This window comes from Stegostoma tigrinum, chromosome 20 (genome assembly GCF_030684315.1).
Source record: "Stegostoma tigrinum isolate sSteTig4 chromosome 20, sSteTig4.hap1, whole genome shotgun sequence".
Classification (NCBI taxonomy): domain Eukaryota; kingdom Metazoa; phylum Chordata; class Chondrichthyes; order Orectolobiformes; family Stegostomatidae; genus Stegostoma; species Stegostoma tigrinum.
This window is the reverse complement of record NC_081373.1, coordinates 46368431-46391984: the sequence shown is the minus strand read 5'-3', so window position 1 is coordinate 46391984 and position 23554 is coordinate 46368431. Positions and strand designations below refer to the sequence as shown.

General features: G+C 43.0%; 1 protein-coding gene across 2 annotated transcripts in view; it reads left to right on the top strand.

Annotated features, from left to right (window-relative positions):
• minpp1b (multiple inositol-polyphosphate phosphatase 1b) overlaps positions 1–23554 on the top strand; it is an 88171-nt gene that overhangs the window by 28911 nt on the left and 35706 nt on the right. The window lies entirely within an intron of this gene.

The following is a 23554-nucleotide window of genomic DNA, read 5'->3' as shown; positions in this document are numbered from 1 at the left end:
TTTATTCCTATGTAGCTTTTTTCTTCATGAATTCATGAAGTGACGGTGGCTGGGTCTGCACTTGTTGTCCATCCCTACTTGCCCTAGAGAAGGAGATAGTGAGTACCTTCATATAACCCTACTGCAGTCAGGGTGGTGTAGGTGCAGTGCTGTAACCAGGATATTAGCACAGAAACAGAAGTTGCTGCAGATCTGCCAGTCTCTGGAGGGAGAAAGCAGAGTTTCTCTCGACGGCTGCTGCAGATCTGCTGAATTTCTCCGGCAATTTTGGTTTCAGTTTCAGATTTCAAGCATCCACAGTTCTTAGTTTAGTGCCAGGAGATTGCCTTCGGGAATACAATCGATTGCATCCCGCTGTTGACTGGAACCCTGGAGCTCTCTCCAGTCTCCTTGAATTTAAAATGCAGAGGTTCATCTTTGTGGTCAGGTCTAAGTGATGATAACACTTCTGCTTCCATTTTGTTCATTCTGACATCCGTTTGTGTTGGCCATTGCAAACTTAAATTAGGGCCTATGTGACTGACCTTCCAGTGAACTTGGTCTGTTCTAGAATAGATTTAAACAGCAGCCCTGAAGGGTTAAGCTTTGCCCCAGTTCACTTAGTGGCACTTGGCTATATATTAGAGTGATCAAGGGATTCATTGGACTGGTGATGGTGAAGGCAAGGCAAGTGTTACTCAATGTTGACTGGGTTCGAGCTGACTGAAACAGAAACTGTTACTACTGGTCTTGGAGTGAAAACTGATTTAGAGACACATTAAGTAAAAGTCATTATAATCTCAAAAGGCCATAGGCTGACATTAGCACCACACCACTGTCAGATTACCTTCTAGCCAGCTTGATTGGTGTATAGGTGAAAGCAATGGCCATGCGGGGATTCAACCAAGAGGCAGAAGAACTGAGCTTTCTCAAAGGACAATTCTAAAGAATAGAAGACAAGATTCCTGGTGAAAAGTCTAGGGGTTGTCCCTAGAGGCTTTTACGTAGAACAGAACTTCTGCTCTTCCTGTAGGGCCATGATTCTTTCTAAATTTTATTTTGATCGAGCTTGAGTCTCTTTGTTTGGTGCTGTACAATATTCCTGTCGACAGATGATGATATGGCACCATGAACCATCACCTGTGTACACCCATTTTCTTTTCCATTTGATATAGCAGAGAGGAACACTCTGGTATCAACATATTCCAAAAGGAAAAGAAGTACAGGAGGCCCTTTCATAAAGTTTTGCCTTTGGGAAATGAGTTCAGTTCTGTCTGAGCATGCAAGCTTTCTCTCATTTCTGTTGTTAGCTCAGGACGTCCTGTGACATTGAATCCCTAATCTGGAGGATAAGTATCCTTAAGACTGCTTTCAAGGTCTGATTAGGCAGTTCTATTCCAAGCCAAAGTTTAATAAATGGGCCCTAATATGTGAATTGAAATGGTATCTTGTTCCTGCAATCTCCACTGCAACTGTCCCCTCACTATGTAAACCTTAGATGTAATATAGTGTTACTTGTGCTGTTCTATAAAAACAAGAACAATTTGCTCCTTTAATGTTATTTAAAAACCTCATACGTGCTTATCTTCAGTATTACCAAATGAAATTTGACAACCAGCTGCTTATAGACCATAGAATCCCTACACTGTGGATACAGGCCCAACAATCCATACCGACCCTCAGAGCATCCCACTCAGACCCATCCCCTTAAAACCCACCTAATCTACACACCCCTGAAGACTACAGGCAATTTAGCATGGCCGATCCACCTAGCCTGCACATCTTTGGACCGTGGGAGGAAACCAGAACACACGGAGGAAACTCGCGCAGGCAAGGGGAGAATATGCAAACTCCACACAGACAGTTGCCCTAGGGTAGACTCGAACCCGGGTCCCTGGCGCTGTGAGGCAGCTGTGCTAACAACTGAGCCACCGTGCTGACCAAAGTTTTCATACATTGGAACCAGTGACCAATCCGAAGAATAAGGAGCATTTTAAAGGAGACAGAGACAGGTATGGAAGCAGAGACGTTTAGAGAAGGAATTCTAGAGCTTAGAGCCTGGGCAGATGAAGGTTTGGTTGATAATGGTGCAGTCATGGCAACAGGGGTCATGCATTAGAGGAGGACAGAGATCTCGGAGGGCTGTGGGTCCTGGGAAGTTTGGAATGTGGAGAAAGTTCTGCTGTACTTTAACTCCAAATTATTTGTCTTTGTGTGCCATTGGGTCCAGGTTTACAGATTTTTTTCAGCTTTTCTCAGCCTTTGCTGGGTTTCGAGCTTGACATGGGTACAGTTCGTCTGGAAGGTATACACAACAATCAGCAGATTTTTAAATAGCTCCGTCTACCGCATGTTCATATTTAGAAAATAATATTGATAGTGGATGAATTATATTGATATTTTATACTGTCGCTCCACAGGCTTAGATTCTTGAACTCTGTTGTAATCAGTACTGCAAGATAAAAAGAAAGAACACGTTATCTTGTAACTTTTTAACCTAGTTTATTTTTTAAGTCATTACTGCAGTAAACAGGATAATAATAGGATTTTCCAACTTGTACATGCAGCCCAAGTAAACGTGTTTATATGGTTTATTAAAATTCATTCATTTGTGGAGTTTGCCCTTTAAGCAAACACAGTAGCCATTTACTGTAGAATCTCCGACTCTGCAGAATTGGCCTGAGATCTGCAAAAAATTTGAAGGCTTTTTTTTATTCTTACCTGGTATCTGAGCATTTATTGTCTGCCCTGAACTGCCCTTGAGAAGATGATGCTGGTGAACTGCAACCTTGGACTGTTGTAATCTGTGTGGTAAAGAGTGTGCCTTCAGCACTGTGAGCAAGAGAGCTCCAAGACTTTGGACCCACTGACAGAGAAGAAACTGAGGTATATTTCCAAGCTACACTGGGGTGTGACTTGAAGGGAAATGTGCAGGTGGTGTTCCCATGCATCTGCTGCTCTTGTCTTTCTAGATAGTGAAGGTTGTGTGTTTGGAAGGTATTTGCAAAAGGACCTTGGTAAGTTGCTACCGTGCATTTTGTAGTTCTTACGGATTGATGGCACATGTATCAAAGGTGGAGGCAGTGCAAAAGGCAATGTCAAAAAGCCTTTTAGAACCTGGAGCAAACTTTTGGTGATGTCATGGAGCTGCTGTTCACTGGTCATAAATAGCACAGTGTGGGCATTCAGATAGAGAGAAGTGCATGGAGAGAATAGTTCTTTTCAATAATGGAGCAGTAAGTTTAGAGACTGGTATACCTCTGATTATCATACATGGTAGCATCCAGACTAAATGTGTAATAAGCTGAATTATAAAAGAAGCCCAAAGACCCCTCTTGACCTTTGTTTTCGTTAATGGGAAGAGGACGTCAATGGCTAGACCAGCATTTATTGCCTATCCCTAATTGCCCAGAGGGCAGTTAAGAGTCAACCACATTGCTGTGGGTCTGGAGGTTCATGTAGGCCAGACCAGGTAAGGATGATAGTTTACTTCCCTAAAGGACATTAGTGAACCAGATGGGTTTTTCCCCTGACATTCAACAACGGGTTCATGGTCAGCAATAGACTCTTAATTCCAGATATATTTTACTGAATTCAAATTCCACCATCTGCCGTGGCAGGATTCGAACTTGGGTCCTCAGAATGTTATCCGGGTCTCTGGATTAACAGCCCAGCGATAATACCACTAAGCCATTGCCTCCCCTTGCTTACTGTTCAGACTGCCTTGAATGCAAAACCCTGTATGTTTGGTAAAACCACATGACAAACAAGAGTGACAGTGATAGGATTGGCTGCCTTGAACATTGTGCCAGGAGGAACAATCAAGAAATAGATTTGAAATCTTTTGTCCACAGTCGATGGAGATTTGGCTTTCCACCAGTGGAATATTTGCAAAGCTGGGTGCCAGTAGTCATTTTTGGCAAGTTCTTCTGAATAAAATGTATTGGCCCTTCACCACCTTCATTTTGATAGATGGTTTCAGTCAACTTTCCTTGATATCTCTTCTTTGGAGATTTCTAATACACTGTAACATTTTACAGGCTCAGTGATGCTGTATTTTATATGATGACATCCTGACATATGCTGAAGCTACTCAGCTCCGTGATATATTACATAGAGTCCTAAAATGCTTGGCAGCAGCAAGTCTTAGGCTCGATGACAAATTTATATTTCCTCGGGATTTCATTAGATTCTTAGATCACATCATCACCTGCAAGCACCAGTGATGTAGCTTGATCCTCAGATAATCAAAACAATAAAAGACTTCGGTTCGCAGTCTGTTATGGTTTCTGGGTCCAGTTATTCAATTAGCTTTTACCTTACCTCACTTCTGAACCAAAATTCTTGAGATATCTTTGGAGAAAATTGCAAGCACAAGCGATGCCCTTTCAGAAGATGGAAGATGTGCAGACCTCCATTGATGCCTTAGCTTATTACAGCCCAGCATTCCCCATCATTATTGTTGTGGAAGCATCAGCCACAGGTAGTGGGGCACTCTGTCTCTCAGGAACCACCAGAAGGGTTCATGAAATTCCATAAATTATGCTTCAGAAGTGTTATGGGCCGTAGAGACCTGGGTTTAGCATTTGGGCAAAAAGACGTTCTGGCTATGAAATGAAACAGGGGTTTACCAGACTGGTCAGCCTGATGCCTGCAGAGAGACTGGATTGGTTAGGACTATAGACAAAACAAGGTGTAGAGTTAATAGGAACTGCAGATGCTGGAGAATCCGAGATAACAAAGCAAGGAGCTCTGAAGAAGGGTCTAGGCCCGAAACGTCAGCTTTCCTGCTCCTCTGGTGCTGCTTGAACTGCTGTGTTCATCCAGCTCTACACCTTGTTATCTTAGATTCTCCAGCATCTGCAGTTCCTACTATCTCTTGGTTAGGACTATATTCGCTGGAGTTTAGACAAATGAAGGGAGATCTCATAGAAACCTACAAAATTCTAATAGAACTATTCTAATAGAACTAGTCAATGCAAAAAGGATATTTCTGTTGATCAAGGAGTCCAGAACCAGGGTCACACTTTAAAGTTACAGCCACTTAGGACTGAGTTAAGGATAATTTTCTTCACTCAGGCAGTGGTGAGCCTGTGGAATTCTCTGTTAGAAAGCAGCTAAGGCCAAAAATCGAATGTTTTCAAGAAGGAGTTAGATATGGTTCTTAGAGTTCGAGATCTAAGGATAACAGGGTACTGACTTAGGTGGTCAGCCAAGAAAATATTAAATGGCAGTACGGCCTCGAAATGCTGCTATTTTCTGTGTTTCTGTGTAGCATAGACCTGTGAAAGGTTTTGTTTTATCTCTCGGACCTTAAAGTCATGATTGATTTCTGTCATAAGCATTTGATTATCTGACTTAGTCACTAAGAGGGGTAAAAATGTATCTTTGTGTTCAGTGATTTTGCCTCAGACTCCGTATGTCCTGGCTAACTCAGGCACTGTCAGATGCTAGATAACAAAATGTGAGGCTGGATGAACACAGCAGGCCAAGCAGCATCTCAGGAGCACAAAAGCTGACGTTTCGGACCTAGACCCTTCATCAGAGAGGGGGATGGGGTGAGGGTTCTGGAATAAATAGGGAGAGAGGGGGAGGCGGACCGAAGTTGGAGAGAAAAGAAGATAGGTGGAGAGAGTATAGGTGGGGAGATAGGGAGGGGATAGGTCAGTCCAGGGAAGACGGACAGGTCAAGGAGGTGGGATGAGGTTAGTAGGTAGATGGGGGTGCGGCTAGGGGTGGGAGGGAGGGATGGGTGAGAGGAAGAACAGGTTAGGGAGGCGGGCAGAGACAGGTTGGACTGGTTTTGGGATGCAGTGGGTGGAGGGGAAGAGCTGGGCTGGTTGTGTGGTGCAGTGGGGGGAGGGGACGAACTGGGCTGGTTTAGGAATGCGGTGGGGGAAGGGGAGATTTTGAAGCTGGTGAAGTCCACATTGATACCATTAGGCTGCAGGTTTCCCAGGCGGAATATGAGTTGCTGTTCCTGCAACCTTCGGGTGGCATCATTGTGGCACTGCAGGAGGCCCATGATGGACATGTCATCTAAAGAATGGGAGGGGGAGTGGAAATGGTTTGCGACTGGGAGGTGCAGTTGTTTGTTGCGAACTGAGCGGAGGTGTTCTGCAAAGCGGTCCCCAAGCCTCCGCTTGGTTTCCCCAATGTAGAGGAAGCCACCGGTTACAGTGGATGCAGTATACCACATTGGCAGATGTGCAGGTGAACCTCTGCTTAATGTGGAATGTCATCTTGGGGCCTGGGATAGGGGTGAGGGAGGAGGTGTGGGGGCAAGTGTAGCATTTGCTGCGGTTGCAGGGGAAGGTGCCGGGTGTGGTGGGGTTGGAGGGCAGTGTGGAGCGAACAAGGGAGTCACGGAGAGAGTGGTCTCTCCGGAAAGCAGACAGGGGCGGGGATGGAAAAATGTCTTGGGTGGTGGGGTCGGATTGTAGATGGTGGAAGTGGCGGACGATGATGCGTTGTATCCGGAGGTTGGTGGGGTGCTGTGTGAGAACGAGGGGGATCCTCTTGGGGCGGTTGTGGCGGGGGCGGGGTGTGAGGGATGTGTTGCGGGAAATACGGGAGACGCGGTCAAGGGCATTCTCGATCACTGTGGGGGGAAAGTTGCGGTCCTTATTTATATTTCATGTCTCACAAAAGTATCAAATCCAGCTTCAGCAATGAATACATGCCCCTCTCTGACCTTTGTGTGAATGTCATGTAGTTCCACTTTTGCATCAAGTTTTTTTTTAAAGAAAACTGTTTTCTTTTCCTCTGCAACACAGCAGTTCAAACTTCCACTTTCTAGTTTATGTTCAAATTAATATATCTGTAATTCCTACGTGGCAACTCTGAAAGAGGTAGGCGTAGAATTATAGTGAACGTTACCATATCTAAATACTATCTATATGGGAAAATGGGTGACCAGACTGGCTGAGAGACCTTCATCAAAAGGGTACTTTCAGAAAGCAGTGGCCTGAGCAGCAGAAATTGTATCTTTCTGATCCAGTAAAGATTCCATCTGTTGCAGTCTCCATCACGACACCACATTGTTCATTGACCTTCTTTTATCGCAGGCCCCACCTTCCCGACTGAAATAGGGTCAAGGAGATGTACAAAACCAAAACAGACCCTTCGGTCTAACTCGTCCATGTGACCAGATATCCTAAATAAATCTAGTCCCATTTGTCAGCATTTGGCCCATATCCCTCTGAACCCTTCCTATTCATGTTCCCATCCAGATGTCTTTCAAATGTCGTAATTGTACCAGCCTCCACCAGTCCCTTTGGCAGCTTATTCTATACATATACCACCAACTGTGTGAAAAAGTTGCCCCTTCTGTTCCTTTTAACTCTTTCCCCATATACCTTAAATCTATGCCTTCTAGTTACGGATTCCCCCACCCTGGGGAAAAGACCTTGACTATTCACCCTATCCACGCCCCTCATCATTTTATAAACCTCAATAAGGTCGCCTTTCAGCCCCTGATGCTCCACGGGAAAAAGCCCTGGCCTGTCCTATAGCTCAAACCCTCCAGCCCTGGCAACATGCTTGTACATCTTTCCTGAAGCCTTTCAAGTTTCACAACATCCTTCCTAGAGCAGGGAGACCAGAAATGCTCACAATATTCCAAAAGTGGCCTAAACAAAGGTCACCAACATTGCCTCAAGTATTTCTATATCATATCACAGATGTTTATGACCCACATGTTGATCCAAATGAGTCATGTCAAAGACTTGTGGAGGAAAGGAAGATATGTGACAATATTATGGCTTTAGAAGGTGCATTTTGCTTTTTCTTTATAAAGCGAGTTTAGAACACAGGTACCAAGCGGTCTGCTTCAAGCCACTCAAGTCAACAGCTTGTGAGACCTTGGAATCTTTTTTAAAAAGATTGAACAATAGAAGCAGTCTAAATGGGTAAGGCCAAGCTTCCACAGAATCAGAGTTTTTACTTCAGAATTCAGTAGCTGTTGGGTTTGTGAAACCTGATTCATTTCTCTCTGTCTCTTTGCTACAGGTAGCAGCTGGGGTTCACTTTCTGCTGCTAGAATTGCACGTGAGACAATCTATTTTACTGAATTTGCCTTTGCCAAGGGTGTGCTTATGAGATGTTACTGTATTAGAACAGTTAATGAGTAATTTATCAATAGACTTACAATTAAGCCAATTCTTTTATTTTTATTTTGGTAGTATTTTAACTGTAGTGGAAGAAGAAAGTGTGTTTTGCTTTAAGCCTGATAGTTTGACCAGTTGATTTGCATCCAGAACACAATAGCTGGCACTTGCTTTAAAATAAGAAAAAGTTAGGGTCTAGGCTATGCCCTCGATCTGGTCCATAACAAATTGGGAGCCTTTGTTGAGATCAGAATCTCTAAGTCCAGGTTGGGTTTAGGACTATTGGATTCAAAGGCTGTGAATAGTGAGTGTTGGTGATTTTTATTTTAGGTGTTGCATTCGGCTGATTTAAGTCGGGCGTGCCTGGTGTAATGATGGCTGTTTTAGTTGCTAAGAGTTTCCTTGTGTTGGAAGAAGTCACTTTGTGAGTTTGACAGAAAGTGAACAAGACAAAACTTTCAGAATTGGCAACAGGAGGCTGGAAGAACACAGCAAGCCAGGCAGTGTCTGGAGGAAAACAGCAGTTAGTGCTTCATTTCATTTGTGAAAGCGGCCAAAGAAATGAAATGGCCAAAGACCACGTGGGTATTGTTGATCCAAACAAAGTTGGTAGGTAGAGCGAGTGAGGTATTTGCATCACTCTCAGAGGTGGTATTTGTGGAGTGTGATGAGGTGAAAATGCCTCCTTAAGTATATATGAGCTGGTACCAGAAGCCTATAGATCACGTTTCAGGAATCTAAGGAGGGAACCTGGTCAAACCTACAGTGAGGCTGGAAGTATCGAACAAAGTAATTTTGATCGGTGGATAAGGGGAATTGAAAATAGGTTGGACATATAACACTCTTAAAGAGATGATTAATTTGGAGGAGTTCAAAAATTGACTTCCTGAAGTAGTGAGAGTTCATGTGGAAGAGCAGAGAGTTAAAACTGCAGGATGAAGCAGTTGAAATGGCCAATGATTATGTGTCGGTTCATAAATCAACATTTGGCTTCCGACATCAATTTCAATCTGTGAGGGATAGAAATTGAGGAAAAGAGAAATCCTCACATGGCAAGGGAAAAGGCGATCCCATTGAAGGCAGTAAAAATAGTTGAGCACGGGTAAAACAGAAAACCACAAGGGGGAAAGAGAAGTAAAAAAGTTCAGATGTTTTTCACTAGTAATAGCACAGGCCTCATGAAGGTGCAGTGTTGGTGGTTTAGAAAAAGTACTGGGAACATGGGTGTGAGAAGACAGGATTAGCCAGTGAGGTTTTGTTGAAGTGGTAAGGGAAAGCACAGTGGAAGCTAAAATGCTGCAAAAAAAAGTACAACCTGGTCAGGGTTGATTGAGAAGAGAGTAGCAAATCTGTTAAAGAGCTTACTTGGTTGTGTATGGTTTATCCATGTGTACCAAGAGGAGTAGGTAAAGAAGTTTAAATTTTAAGAGATTTGGGAGCAAGTCAATCTTTTATGGTGAGAGATGAGAAGATGTATAATTCAGAAGTATTGCCTAAGAAAGGTGGTAATATGTGGAATTCAGAGTGAGGTCGGAGTGTTTGTCGGAAAGTGGAGAAGTGGTGGTAAGAATAGGAAAGAAATTCTCAGTTATGAAAATACAGATAAGGAGATAAACCTAAGAGTGAGTTTGCAAAAGCTCACGTCACGTTCTTGGGCCGTGTTCTCAAACATGAACAGATGGCCCGACAGGATGTGAAAACAAAGGTTATTAGGGAATTTCCCATGCCATCAGCACAGAGAAAAGTTCTATGATTCCTGGGACTGTGTGGATTTTTTTTTTTGGGAATTCATAACAGTGTGGTTGCTCTACCGATTGACTAATTGAAGAAGTGTGGACAATTTCAGTGGGCTGTCAGAAGGCATTTGACAGCCTAAACACTGTGTTAAGCACTACCCCAGTCTTAGCCACACTAAATTGTGCAAAGCTATTTGAATTGACTATCGATACGAGTAATGTAGGTGTCAGTGCTGTTATTTTACCAGAAGATAGAAAGACCTATTGGGTATTTTTTCCATAAAGTTGAATAATTGTAAGCAGAAATCTAGATGGAGCTTGCTATTGCAACCATTTAGTTTGAAAATAATACATGACGTGAGAACATAATTGCTGATGTCTTGGCACAACTTTGGTGAAGCAAGGCAGAGATGTTCAGTGACAGGAACTATAAGACTGAAATCAACTGTAATAGTGAATGTTTGCATGTGTAGGATCAATGTAATGTATATGTATTATAATGCACTAATAGCATAAAACTAAAAATTTTTTTAAATGAAGCATCTTTGTATATTGTAGGTTTTTTTAAGGAAGGAGTTGTGACAATACTATAGGTTTAAGAAGTGTACTTTGTCTTTTTTGTCAATGAAGTGAATTTGAGACAGAAGTGCAGAGTGGTTTGTCTCAAGTCAATAAAGAAAATGGTTTATAAGGCCTAGGTTTCTTTATTAAGTTTGAACAATAGAAGCAGCCTGAATGGGTGAGGCCAAGCTCCCACAGACCCAGAGGTTTTAGTTCAGTGTTCAGTAGCTGTTGGGTTTGTGAAACCTGATACATCTCTCTGTGCCTCTCTTTGCTATAGGTAAAAGCTGGGGTTCTCTTCCTGCTGCTAGAATTACATGATACAATCTATTTTACTGACTTTGCTTTTGCTGAGAGTGTGCTTATGGGATCTTACTGTGTTGGAGCAGTTAATGAATAGTTTATTATTTTGATAAGTATTTCAACAGAGTTACAGTTAAGCCAATTCTTTCATTTTATTTTGCCTGTGTTTTAGCTACAGCAGATGAATAAAGTGTGTTTTGCTTTAAGCCTGATAGTTTGACCAATCTGGAATGCAACACCTGGTACTTGCCTTTAAAATAAGAAAAATTTAGGGTCTAGGCTGCCCCTCGATCTGTTTAGAGGAGGTTTCATCTGGTCCAAAGCAGATAGAATGAAAAAAATGTACAATTAATTTTGAAAATGTAAGTAATCTAGTTGATTCATTTAAGACAGTTAATCAATGCTTATGACATGGAGAGAAGAGCTTGGGGTGTGTTCTTCACTGAGGCCTTTAGGACCATGTGGCAATCTTGTGATGATGTCATGAACCTACTCCTCACGGGAGATAAATAGCACAGTATGTTTGATAAAAAGAGAGAAGCACGTTTGGAGAAGTCTTTCAATAATGTAGCAGTTAGATCAGAGCCTGATACTTCTCTGATTATCGTACATGGTAGTATTTAGCCTTCCTATATAATAACAGACTGTGTTATAAAGAAGCCTAAGTCTGAAGACAGTTGTTGACTTCACCTCCTCCATCTAGACCAATCTTTTATGAAGCCAGACTCTTGGATGTGGGCATTAAACTCCGGCATAATAAAAGACCAATCAAATTGACCGCTTTGTCCTCAGTGTAATGAGCTTCTTGAATATTGTTGGAACTGCACCCATCCAGGCAAGTGGGAATTATTCCATCACAGCCTTCTAGATGGTGAGCAAGCCTTGGAGAGTCAGGAATTACTTCAGAATTGCCAACCTTTGACTTCTTCTTGCTCAGAACAGGCAGCAGCGTAAACTTTGACCTAGGTAAAACAGAAGACGTAAATTTGAAAAGAGCTGCAAACATATTCCTGAGAATTTTTCTTCTGCTCTGTGAAAGTGCTGAAAGACAAGAAGCTGACATATTTATTAGTCAGAGTTTTCCAAAGGTGTTCACTTCAACTCTCTCTTAAAATGAGATGTGGCACTCGGCTTTGCAGCGCAGAAATGTGAACCTTATATTCCTAGTTTGTGCCTGATAAGCCTAACCCAGCAGTTCGGGCTGCACAGTTGGCCTCAGCACCCCTTAGGCTAGGTTTAAGAAGCCTTTGAGGTCTTCCCGATGGCCTTGCTGGCAAGCACATAGACAACTGACTCGACAGGTTCTGGAAATCTGTGCCATTGGACAAAGCTGCTTTATTCACTGGAGCTGAGCCGAGATCAGAGGGAAAATTGTTGAAGATAGATTTGACTTGATGTCCTTGACATTCTGTGCGTTTTTAATATTTTCTATCCCTGGCTCGCAAACCTGATTTCAGTAGTCTGGTTCTTATTTTGTTTCTCGTCTGTAATTGTTATTTAGACCGAAAGCTGGTAAAAGTGACAAAGCTGATTACTCCTCTAAACCACAAAAATACTTTAATTGTAACAGCTGCTCCTCTTTTGTAGTATTTTCAGCTTTGGAGTTGTTTTCCTCAGTTTGTACAAGCAGTAATTCCTGTTTCATAAGCTGATGCATTGTTCGTAACTTTGGGAAAAAAGATCAAAACAGCAGCACTTTAACAACAAGAAAGAGAGACAAACGTAGTGACCACATGGGAATTGAATCAAATGGAGAAATAAACCTGCACAGCTGTCTGACCCAGCAGGGAAACTGCATAGCTATCTGCCTCTGCTGTTTGGAGTCAAGTACCTCTGGACATTGTATCTTGTCTAAGAAAAATAATCGAACAGCAAAATTCACAGCTGACCTTGGAGAAACCTACGTGGGGGAGCTCACAGCAGGGGAGCAACTACGTGGTTAGTTTTTAAAGAGCCACCTTAATTTTCTTTTTTGTAAATCTACATTAGTGAACAGATTGGATTTTATTTTTGGTTATAAATTTTTCATTGAGACCTGTCCATTGATTGAACTTTAAAAATATAAAACATTGGTACTAAGTTAGCCTGGAGCAGCATTTTAAGAGCAGTAAGATTGGGCTATTTTCTGGTTTTGTAGATTGTTAATGTACAAAGATGTCGACTTTCTTAGTGTGATGTGCCGTTCTTATTGGATGGGAGATTAGGGAGAGTTTCTAAGTTACTGATGATTATGTATGCAGGAAGTGTGTTTGTTTGCAAATTCTATTGGATCGCATAGATTGGTTGCGATGGCAGTTAGAAGCAATGAGGAATTAACAGAGTTAGGAGATGTGATGGATGGCAGTTTGCAGGAAGGGAAATAAACTGAAGATAGAGTCAGGTACAAAAACAAAGTTGCTGGAAAAGCTCAGCAGGTCTGGCAACATCTGTAGAGGAGAAAACAGAGTTAATATTTCGGGTCCGGTGACACTTCCTCAGCTACTTTTCCTATATATACACCAAGGTTATTACTTCAAAATGAGAAATATTGTTGGAATCAAATCAGGTAGGGCTAAAATTTTTTAAGAAGTGACTTGTATATTTGTAGGGCAGCAAGAAGAGCAACGAGATCTTTCAATTAAAAAAAATCCTTTAAATAGTTCATATAAAATAACCCTTGTAGCTTTTATTGTTCCTTCTAACCAGTTCTGATATTCATGGCATTGTATTGATGTGGCAGGATTCCACAAGTAGGTCAGTGGATTACATCAGAGCTTCCTGGTGATGCAACACTTACAAGGCTTGCTTTCTAAATTGATCTGTTTAACTTTGAGAACCAGGATCTGAATGTGGTCTCATCTTATTTCACAGTTTACGGAGGAAATTAGTTTTAGGACAAAGCAGATCGCATAGAAATAACAGTCAGAAACAGGCCATTCAATCAAACTGGTCTATGCTGGCATTTACATTCCACATTATAAACCTACATGAACATTTTGACATCAAAACATTCAACAGCCCATATCTGCATTGATTTGTGATGATCAATGCTCACAAGTGTTACTGAACCATCATTGACATAATTGCGTTTAAAAGCACCCTTTTGGCCTTCATCAGGCAACAAAAGTTGGAATCAACTGAATAAAAGCAAAACACTTCAGATTCTGGAAATCTGAAACAAACACAGAGAATGCCGGAGAAACTCAGCAGGTCTGGCAGTCTCTGTGGAGAGAGAAACACAATTAAAATTTCACTCTGGTATGACTGTTCTTCAGAATTGAAGAGCTCCAGTGTAATCAGTACACGATCAATCTGATGAGGTTTTGAAATTTTAACTCTTTCTCTCAGCAGATACTGAGACACCTGCTGAGTTTCTGCAGCATTCTATGTGTTTGTGGCAATCAATTTGCACAATTTGTCATCAAATAAAATCACAAAATGTTAAAGTAATGCCTTTTATGATCATTTCGCATCCTCTAATTATCTTCAAAGTGCTCAGCAGAATTCAACTGATGTCAAACGTTACTAGATCTTCTCTGTGGAGAGAAAACTCTGAGATGAATCTTATGCTTTTGGCTTACAGTGAGTTACATTCAGTTTTTTTATTGGAGGGATTCTTGCTGCAAGGCCCACTGAGACTTATTGCTGTATTTTAGTAAACATGCCTCATTAATTTCCAACATGGCCATTGTGTTGAATGAGTGTGGAGTGTTCGTCATGCCAGCAGCTGGCATATACTGTTAAATTACTATTACAGTGTGCCATACATCATGTTGCCACCCACCTACCCTGGCCAGATTTTGACTGACCAACTTGATAAGCTAACCGTCTGTGCGAAAAGGGCCCATCAATATGGCAGTGTTGATAGCCTTTGGTTCTGGCTGAGGTGTCAACATGCCAACAGGCATGACGGGTCAAAGTAGGTGCTAAGTGGGCAAGCAAGGAGCCCTGAGATGCACAAACAGAAAATCCAAAAACAGGACTGTCCAGGCAGACCCATTGTTTCAGCCTGCGTGTGCCCCATAGAACTCATTTCTTCCTACCGTGACAGCCTTCTCCCCCTTAGTCCAATCCCGACCATGCATCCATGATTCATCTGATGCCTTATGCCGGTTTCAAAACTTCCAGTTTACTGGCGTCAGCCACCTCCTCTTTACAGCAACGGCAATAGGGTTCCCCCTGTCCTCGCTTACAATCCCACCAGAATCCACATCCAGAGGAAAATCAGATGCCATTTCTACCACCTCCAGCAAGATGCCATCACCAGAGACATAGTCCTCTCCCCTCCCTTGTCTGCCTTCCACAGGGACTGTTCCCTCCTGGACACCCTGGTCCACACTTCCTTCACCTCCCCACAGCCCTATGTCACCTTCCCCTGTAACCGGCGAAGATGCAACACCTGCCCATTTACCTCCTCCCTCCCCAGTATCCGAGGGCCCAAACATACCTTCCAGGTGAAGCAACACTTCACCTGCACTTCCCAGAATCTAGCCTACTGCATTCGCTGCTCACAACGTGTTCTTCTCTACTTTGGGGAAACAAAGTGTAAATTTGGCAACCGCTTCACAGAACATCTACGTTCTGCTCACAAAAAAGACCCTGAACTACCCGTTGCCTTTCACTTCAATGCACCACCCTGCTCCCTGGCCAACATCTCTGTCTCTGGCTTGCTGCTGTGTTCCAGCAAAGCCAACTCAAGCCGGAGGAACAACAGCTCATTTTCCTCTTGGGGACCCTACAACCCTACGGACTCAATATTGAGTTCAATAATTTTAGGGCCGAAACTCTCCCAGATCCCAGCCCCCTACCCCACACACCAGGCCTTGTTCCCACATAGCCTGCCACTACACACACCCTGTTGTTAGTCACTAACAGTCCCCATTAACAACTACTCACCCTCCCAGCCTGATCATTAGCAACTCCTTTGTCTGTCCAACTGTCTTTCTCTGTCTTTCGGCTCTATCCTATTGTTTACTCCCTACACCACGTACCTCCCTATTTTCTGCATATAAACTGATGTTTTCCCAGCCACCATCAGTTCTAAGGAAGGGTTACCGGACTGAAAACGTTAATTCTGTTTTCTCCTCCACAAATGCTGCGAGACCTGCAGAGCTTTTCCAGCAACTTTGTTTTTGTTCCTGATTTACAGCATCCGCAGTTCTTTTGGTTTTTATTTGATACAGTCAGGTAGATGGGTTACCTCCAGTAAAGGTAGGAGAGGGAGAAAATTCGCGCAGGAGTCTCCCCTGGCTATCCCCATCTCAAACAAACATACTGGACTCTCAGGCAAAAGTAGCATCAATAACCTGGTACCGAGACTGGCTCTAATGTAACGAGGGGCACGTCAGGTTCCAAGTGATAAGGGACTGTCTGGTCAGATGCACAGACAGATGATCCTGTGGCTGACAGCAATACATCAGAATGGTGTGCTGCCTGTCCGGTGCAAGGAGCAAGGATATCTTGGAGAGGGTGCGGAATATTCTGAAAGGGATGAGGGTCTAGTAGCAGATTGTTGTACACATTGGAAAGATCGACATAGGAAGAGAAAATGTCATGATTCTGAGGAGAGAACACAGTAAGTTAGGCAGGAATTTAAAAGGTAATTCCTACAGGGTAGTAATATTTGGATTACTTATGGTGCCCTGAGCTAGTGAAGGTAGAAATAGGAGGATAGAGCAGATGAATTGGTGGCTGAGGAGTTGGAGCAGGAGAGAAGGATTCACATTTTTGGATCATTGGAATCTCGCCTTTGGTAGAAGTGACCTGTATAAAAAGGACAGATTGCGCCTGAATTAGAAGGGGACTAATATACTGGTGGGGAGATTTGCTAGAGCTGCTTGGGAAGATTTAAACTGGTAAGGGAAGGGAGGTAGGTGGGACCCAGGGAGATAGTGAGGGAAGAGATCAGCCTGACACTGGTACAGTTTGGAAAAGGAGTGAATCAAACAGTCAGGGAAGGCAGGAACAAAGCAGAAAACAACGTAAGACTGATAAATTAAACAGCACTTTTTCAATGTGAGACGCCTAACAGGTAAGGCAGATGAACTCGGAGCATGGTTAGGAACATGGGACTGGGATATCACTATAATTACAGAAATGTGGCTCAGGGGTGGATAAGACTGGCAGCTTAATTTTCCAGCATATAGATACTATAGGAAGGATAGAAAGGAGGCAGGAGAGGAGGGGGAATGATATTTTTGATTAGGGATAATGTTACGGCTGTATTGAGGAAGGATATTCCTGGGAATATGTCCAGGGAAATTATTTCGGTAGAACTGAGAAATAAGGAAGTGACGATCACCTTATTGGGATCGTTCTATAGAAGCCCAATAGTTATTGGAAAATTGAGAAACAAATTTGCAAGGAGATCTAAGTTATCTGTAAGAATAATAGGGTGGTCATGGTAGGGGATTTTAACTTTCCAAGCATAGAACTGGGACTGCCAGGATGTTAAGGGCTTGAATGGAGAGAAATTTGTTAAGTGTGTACAAGAAAATGTTCTGATTCAATATGTAGATGTACCTACTAGAGAAAGTGCAAAACTTGACCTACTCTTGAGAAATTAGGCAGGGCAGGTGACTGACCATAAGACATAGGAGTAGAAGCAAGGCCATTTGGCTCATCGAGTCCACTCTGCCATTTAATCATCGCTGATGGATATTTCAACTGCACTCCCCTGCACTCTCCCTGTAGCCCTTAATTCCTTGCGAGATCAAGAAGTTAGCAATCTCTGCCCTGAAAACATTTAACGTCCCGGCCTCCGGTGCACTCTGTGGCAAAGAATTCCACAGGCCCACCACTCTCTGGCTGAAGAAATGTCTCCTCATTTCCATTCCAAATTTACCCCCTCTAATTCTAAGGCTGTGCCCACGGGTCCTAGTGTCTAGACTGAGGTGTCAGTGGGGGAGTGCTTTGGGGCCAGTTACCATAATTCCATTTGTTTTAAAATAGAGATGGAAAAGGATCTAAAAGTTAAAGTTCTAAATTGAAGGAAGGCCAAATTTGACAGTATTAGGCAAGAACTTTCAAAAGTTGATTGGGTGCAGTTTTTTGCAGGTAAAGGAATAGCTAAAAAATGGGAAACCTTCAAAAATGAGATAACGAGAATCCAGAGACATTATGTTCCTGTCATTGTGAAGGGAAAGGCTAGTAGGTGTAGGGAATGCTGGATGATGAGAGAAATTGATATTTTGGTCAAGAAAAAGAAGGAAGCTTATGTCAGGTATAGACAGCAGGGATCGAGTGAATCACGAGAAAAGTATAAAGGCAGTAGGAGTATACTTAAGAGGGAACTCATGAGGGCAATAAGGGGACATGAAATAGCTTTGGCAAATAGGGTTATGGAGAAACCAAAGGGATTCTACAAATGCATGAAGGACTAAAGAGTAACAAGGGAGAGAATAGGGCCCCTTAAAGATCAGCAATGTTGCTGATGTGTGGAACTGCAGCAGATAGAAGAGATACTAAATGAGTATTTTGCATCAGTTTTTACTATGGAGGTAGATATGAAAAATAGGGAACGTGGGGAAGAAAATTGCAACATCTTGGAAACTGTTCATGTTGCAGAGGTGGAGGTGCTGAATGTCCTATGACACATAAAGGTGGATAAATCGCCAGGACCTGATTGGGTGGACACTAGAACTCTGTGGGAAGTCAGGGAAGAGATTGCTGGGCCCTGTGCTGAGATATTTGTATCATCAATAACCACAGGTGAGCTGCTGGAAAACTGGATAGTTGCTAAAGTGGTGCCACTATTTAAGAAAGGTGGTAAAGAAAACCCAGGGAGCAACAGACCAGTGAGCCTGACATTGGTGATGGGCAAGCTTTTGCAGGGACAGGATTTACATGTATACCGAAGGGCAAGGACTGGTTAGGTATAGTCAACAGGGCTTTGTGCATGGGAAATGATGTTCCACTAACTTGGTTCAGTTTTTTGAAGAAGTAACAAAGAGGATTGATGAGAACAGAGTGGTGGACGTGATCTATACGGACTTCAGTGAGTGGTTCAACAAGGCTCCTCATGTGGATTGGTTAGCTCAGTGAGATCACGTGGAATACAGGGAGACCTAGTCATTTGGATAAAGAGCTGGCTCGATGGTAGGAGAAAGAGGGTGGTGGTGGAGAGTTCCTTTTCAGACTGGAGGCTTGTGACCAGCGGTGTGCCACAAGGATTGGTGATGGGTCCACTGCTTTCTCTCATTTATAGAAATGATTTTGCATATGAATATAGGAGGTATGGTTAGTAAGTTTGCGAATGACATCAAAATTGGAGATGCAGTGGACAGCAAAGAAGGTTACCTCAGAGTGCGATGGGACCTTGATCAGATGGGCCAATGGGCCGAGGAGTGGCAAATGGGAGTTTAATTTAAATAAATGTGAGGTGCTGCACTTTCAACAGGAAAATCAGAGCAGGACTTATTCACTTAATGATCAGGTCTGGAGAATGTTACTGAGCAAAGAGACCTTGGATGCAGGTTCATAGTTCCTTGAAAGTGGAGTTGCGGGTTGATAGGGTAATGAAGAGGTGTTTGGTATACTTGCATTTATTGGTCAGTGCATTGATTATGGGAAAGTTAAGAGGTCATGTTGCAGCTGTACAGGACGTGAGTTTGGCCACTTTTGGAATACTGCATGCAGCTCTGATCTCCCTGCTATAGGAAGGATGTTATGAAACTTTAAAGGGTTCAGGACATATTTACAAAGATGTTGCCTATGTGGGAAGTTTGAGCTATAGGGAGAGCCTGAATAAGCTGGGACTATTTGAAAGGAGCACTGGAGGCTGAGGCGTGAACTTTATAGAGGTTTACAAAATCATGAGGGGCATGGACAGGGTAAATAGACAAGGTTTTTTCCCCAGGGAGGGGGGATGTCCAAAACTAGAGGGCATAGGTTTAAGAGAGGGGAAAGAATTAAAAGGGACCTGAAAGACAACATTTTCAAGGGTAGTACATGTGCGGAACAAGCTGCCAGAGGAAGTGGTGAGAGAGATAGTAGGAACTGCAGATGCTGGAGAATCCGAGATAGAGCTGGATGAACACAGCAGGCCAAGCTGTATCAGAGGAGCAGGAAGGCTGATGTTTCGGGCCTGGACCCTTCATCAGAAATGGGGGAGGGGAAGGGAGTTTTGAAATAAATAGGGAGAGAGGGGGAGGCAGATCGAAGATGAATAGAGGAGGAGATAGGTGGAGAGGAGACAGACAAGTCAAAGAGGTGGAGATGGAGCCAGTAAAGGTGGGTGTAGGTGGGGAGGTAGGGAGGAGATAGGTCAGTCCAGGGAGGATGGACAGGTCAAGGGGGTGGGATGAGGTTAGTAGGTAGGAAATGGGGGTGCAGCTTGAGGTGGGAGGAAACAATAGGTGAGAGGAAGAACAGGTTAGGGAGACAGCGACGAGCTGGGCTGGTTTTGGGATGCGGTAGTGGGAGGGGGGATGTTGAAGCTTGTGAAATCCACGTTGATACCACTGGGCTGCAGGGTTCCCAAGCGGAATATGAGTTGCGGTTCCTGCAACCTGCGGGTGGCATCATTGTGGCACTGCAGGAGGCCCAGGATGGACATGTCATCTGAGGAATGGGAGGGAGAGTTGAAATGGTTCGCGACTGGGAGGTACAGTTGTTTACTGCGAACCGAGCGGAGGTGTTCTGCAAAGCTGTCCCCAAGCCTCCGCTTGGCTTCCCCGATGTAGAGGAAGCCACAGTAGGTACAGCGGATGCAGTATACCACATTGGCGGATGTGCAGGTGAACATCTGCTTGATGTGTAAAGTCTTCTTGGGGCCTGGGATAGGGGTGAGGGAGGAGGTATGGGGGCAGGTGTAGCACTTCCTGCGGTTGCAGGGGAAAGTGCCAGATGTAATGGGGCTGGAGGGGAGTGTGGAGCGGACAAGGGAGTCACAGAGAGAGTGGTCCCTCCAGAAAGCAGATAAGGGTGGGGAGGGAAAAATGTCTTTGGTGGTGGAGTCGGATTGAAGATGGCGTAAGTGTCGGAGGATGACACGTTGCATCTGGAGGTCGGTGGGGTGGTATGTGAGGACGAGGGGCATTCTTTTTGGTTGTTATTGTGGGGACGGGGTGTGAGGGATGAGTTGCGGGAAATGCGGGAGACACTGTCAAGGGCGTTCTCGACCACTGCAGGGGGTGGGGGGGGGGGTGAAGAAGTGGTGGAGGCTGGTACAATTACTGTGTTTAAAAGGCATCTGGATGATAGTACGAATAGGAAGGTTTCAGAGGGTTGTGGGCCAAAAGCTGACAAATGGGACTAGATTAATTTAGTTCAGCATGAATGTATTGGACTAAAGGGTCTGTTTCCATGCTTTAAGCTCTGCGGCTCTATGACCTTCTTCATCAGCCTGCTTACCTGCCACTGCACTTCCATGGTACTGTGCACCTGTATCCCTAAGTTTCTCTGTTTAGCAGCACTCCCCAGGACCCTAACACTCAGTGTATAAGGTCTGATCTGATTTGCCTTTCCTAAATGCAACGCCTCACATTTATCTAAATTCAACTCCTCTACCACTCCTCACCCATTGGCCCAAATGATCAAGGTCCCATTGTGTTGTAAGATAACCTTCTTTGTTGTCCACTAAACCACCTAATTTGATGTCATGTGCAACATTAATAACCGTACCTTCTATATTTAGATCCAAATCATTTATATAAATGACAAAAAACAGTAATAGACTCACTTAATGGTGTAATCTATAAGTAATTTGCTGATATGTTAGATCTTATGATGGTGACTTGGTTTGGAGGTGCTGTAGATTTCTATAGTCATCAAGAATATTGCTTGTCATTCTGTTTGTGTTCTCATGTTTTTCTTTCGTGGACTATAGTTACTTATCTGGAAAATGTTCACACTGTTAGACCTCAGCCAGGTTTTGTTCTACTTTATTCCTTCACTGATCTGAGTCCTTAGACAGTTCCAAATCATCTTGGCACTTTCTTTTTAGCTTATTACAAATTCCCAACTCATTTTGAAGCTTCTGGTTTTACACCCTGGACTCTTCTAATTTGATCAAAGTTTTAGCTTTCTGTTCATCCCATACCATTCTCTCCTTGAAATCTGCTTGCATAAGCATTCAGCCTATTCAAGTGTTTTTCTTTATTTCTTAATTTTATTTCTTTGAAGCCTATACCCTCATTGTCTTGTTGCTGCAGTGGTTATTTGATTTCCTGTGTATCTTGATTGAATGGTTGAAAAGAGCATTATTGTTGCCATTTATTTCTGATCTCCTGTTCGTGATTTGCAGCTCCTTATTTTGTGCACTGTCTGAGCTGGCTGTCATTTTTTCCAACATTACTTTGAGCATACCCAGGTGTTTCTGCAGCTGCTCCTGTTGAGCCTGATCTGCGTGAGTTGCTCTAGATCTTCCTATGAACTGGCAATATTTACATTGAATTGAGAAGAAAGGTTGTAGTTCATCCTACTTTTATTTCTGTTTTCGCACTTCATTCACCTTTGTGAGCTAGGTGTGGAATATGTGAACCATTGTATGCTGATATTTACATGGACACTTCTGTGTCAATCTTAAGCAAACATAAATAGTGTAATGGACCAGACCAGAACCCCTCAAAATTTTAAGTTGTTAGTTTGGATCCTAACTTTTTCTTATTTTAAAGGCAATTGTAAAGTGAGTTCCAGTAGGGCGTGACTGGACAAACTACTCAAGGTTAAGCAAAACACAGTTTATTTAAGCGCGATAGTTAAAATACAACCAAAGAAAGAGGAATTTAGAATAATTTAATTCAACTATCCTGGAAACGTAATAGATAGAGTATCAATTACTATTTAACTGTTCCAATATCGTGACATCCCATAAACTCAACCCTTGGTGAAAAAAGGAAAATTCAAACTCAGATTATCACATGAAGTTTTCCAGTCCTGGAGGAAAAAGCATCAAGAAAAAATTCAGAGAGAATAGCAGCCAGGGACAATCACTGAAGCTACCAACTCTGTTAAGACCCCAATAGCTTCTGATATTACTGAAAAACCAAAACCCAGAAATCCAAATCTGTGAGAGCTGGCCACACCCATTTCAGGCTGTTTAAATAAATCCCAAGGCCTCCCAAGCTGTTTACTCGAGTAACGAGCATGGTGCATCTCATTCAATCTCTCTCTTAAAAGAAACCAGGACAAAATAATACAGCATCATCACAATAGTCATTACTTTTCTGAGGACAGATAATTAGAATTTGTGAAAATACTTTAAACATGATGATGACATGAATAAGAGATAACACAGTGTGGAGCTGGAGGAATACAGCAGGCCAGGCAGCATCAGAGAGACAGGAAAATTGACGTTTCTTCAGAAGAAGGGTCCCGAGCTAAAACGTCAGCTTTCCTGTTTTTCTGATGCTGCTTGGCCTGCTGTGTTTCTCCAGCTACACACTATTATCTCCGACTCCAGCATCTGCCGTTCTTACTATCTCTCATGATGACATTAATGTAGTTCACAAGGTTGTCAATATGAAACGTGCTTACCACTCTTGTTTGGTTGCATGCATCAAGAGGTTTGTCAATCGCTTCATGTATATTGCTCTGACATTATAACAGGTAGTCTTCATTTTAGCTTGTCGATACTCCTTGCCTGCAGCCGGTTTGAGTCAGCGTGCAGCTATTGTAGCTGCATTGCTGCTGTTAATGGGGGCCTTGCCTGCCACGCATCCTTTCAAATTGATTGAAAGCAGGGCTCTTCCTAATGCATGTAGAAAGCCACACTTTGTATGTATTCAAGTTTCTAGTAATTGGATAAAATGCCAAGCCTGTACTTGGGGCCTACTGGTAGTGTTGGACTGGGCAGATCATTTCATACTTGCTTCCATCATTCAGTATCTCTTTGCTAAAAACCTTCAGTTTGTCTCCTAAGTTTTTATGGAAAATTTTCATGTGCAT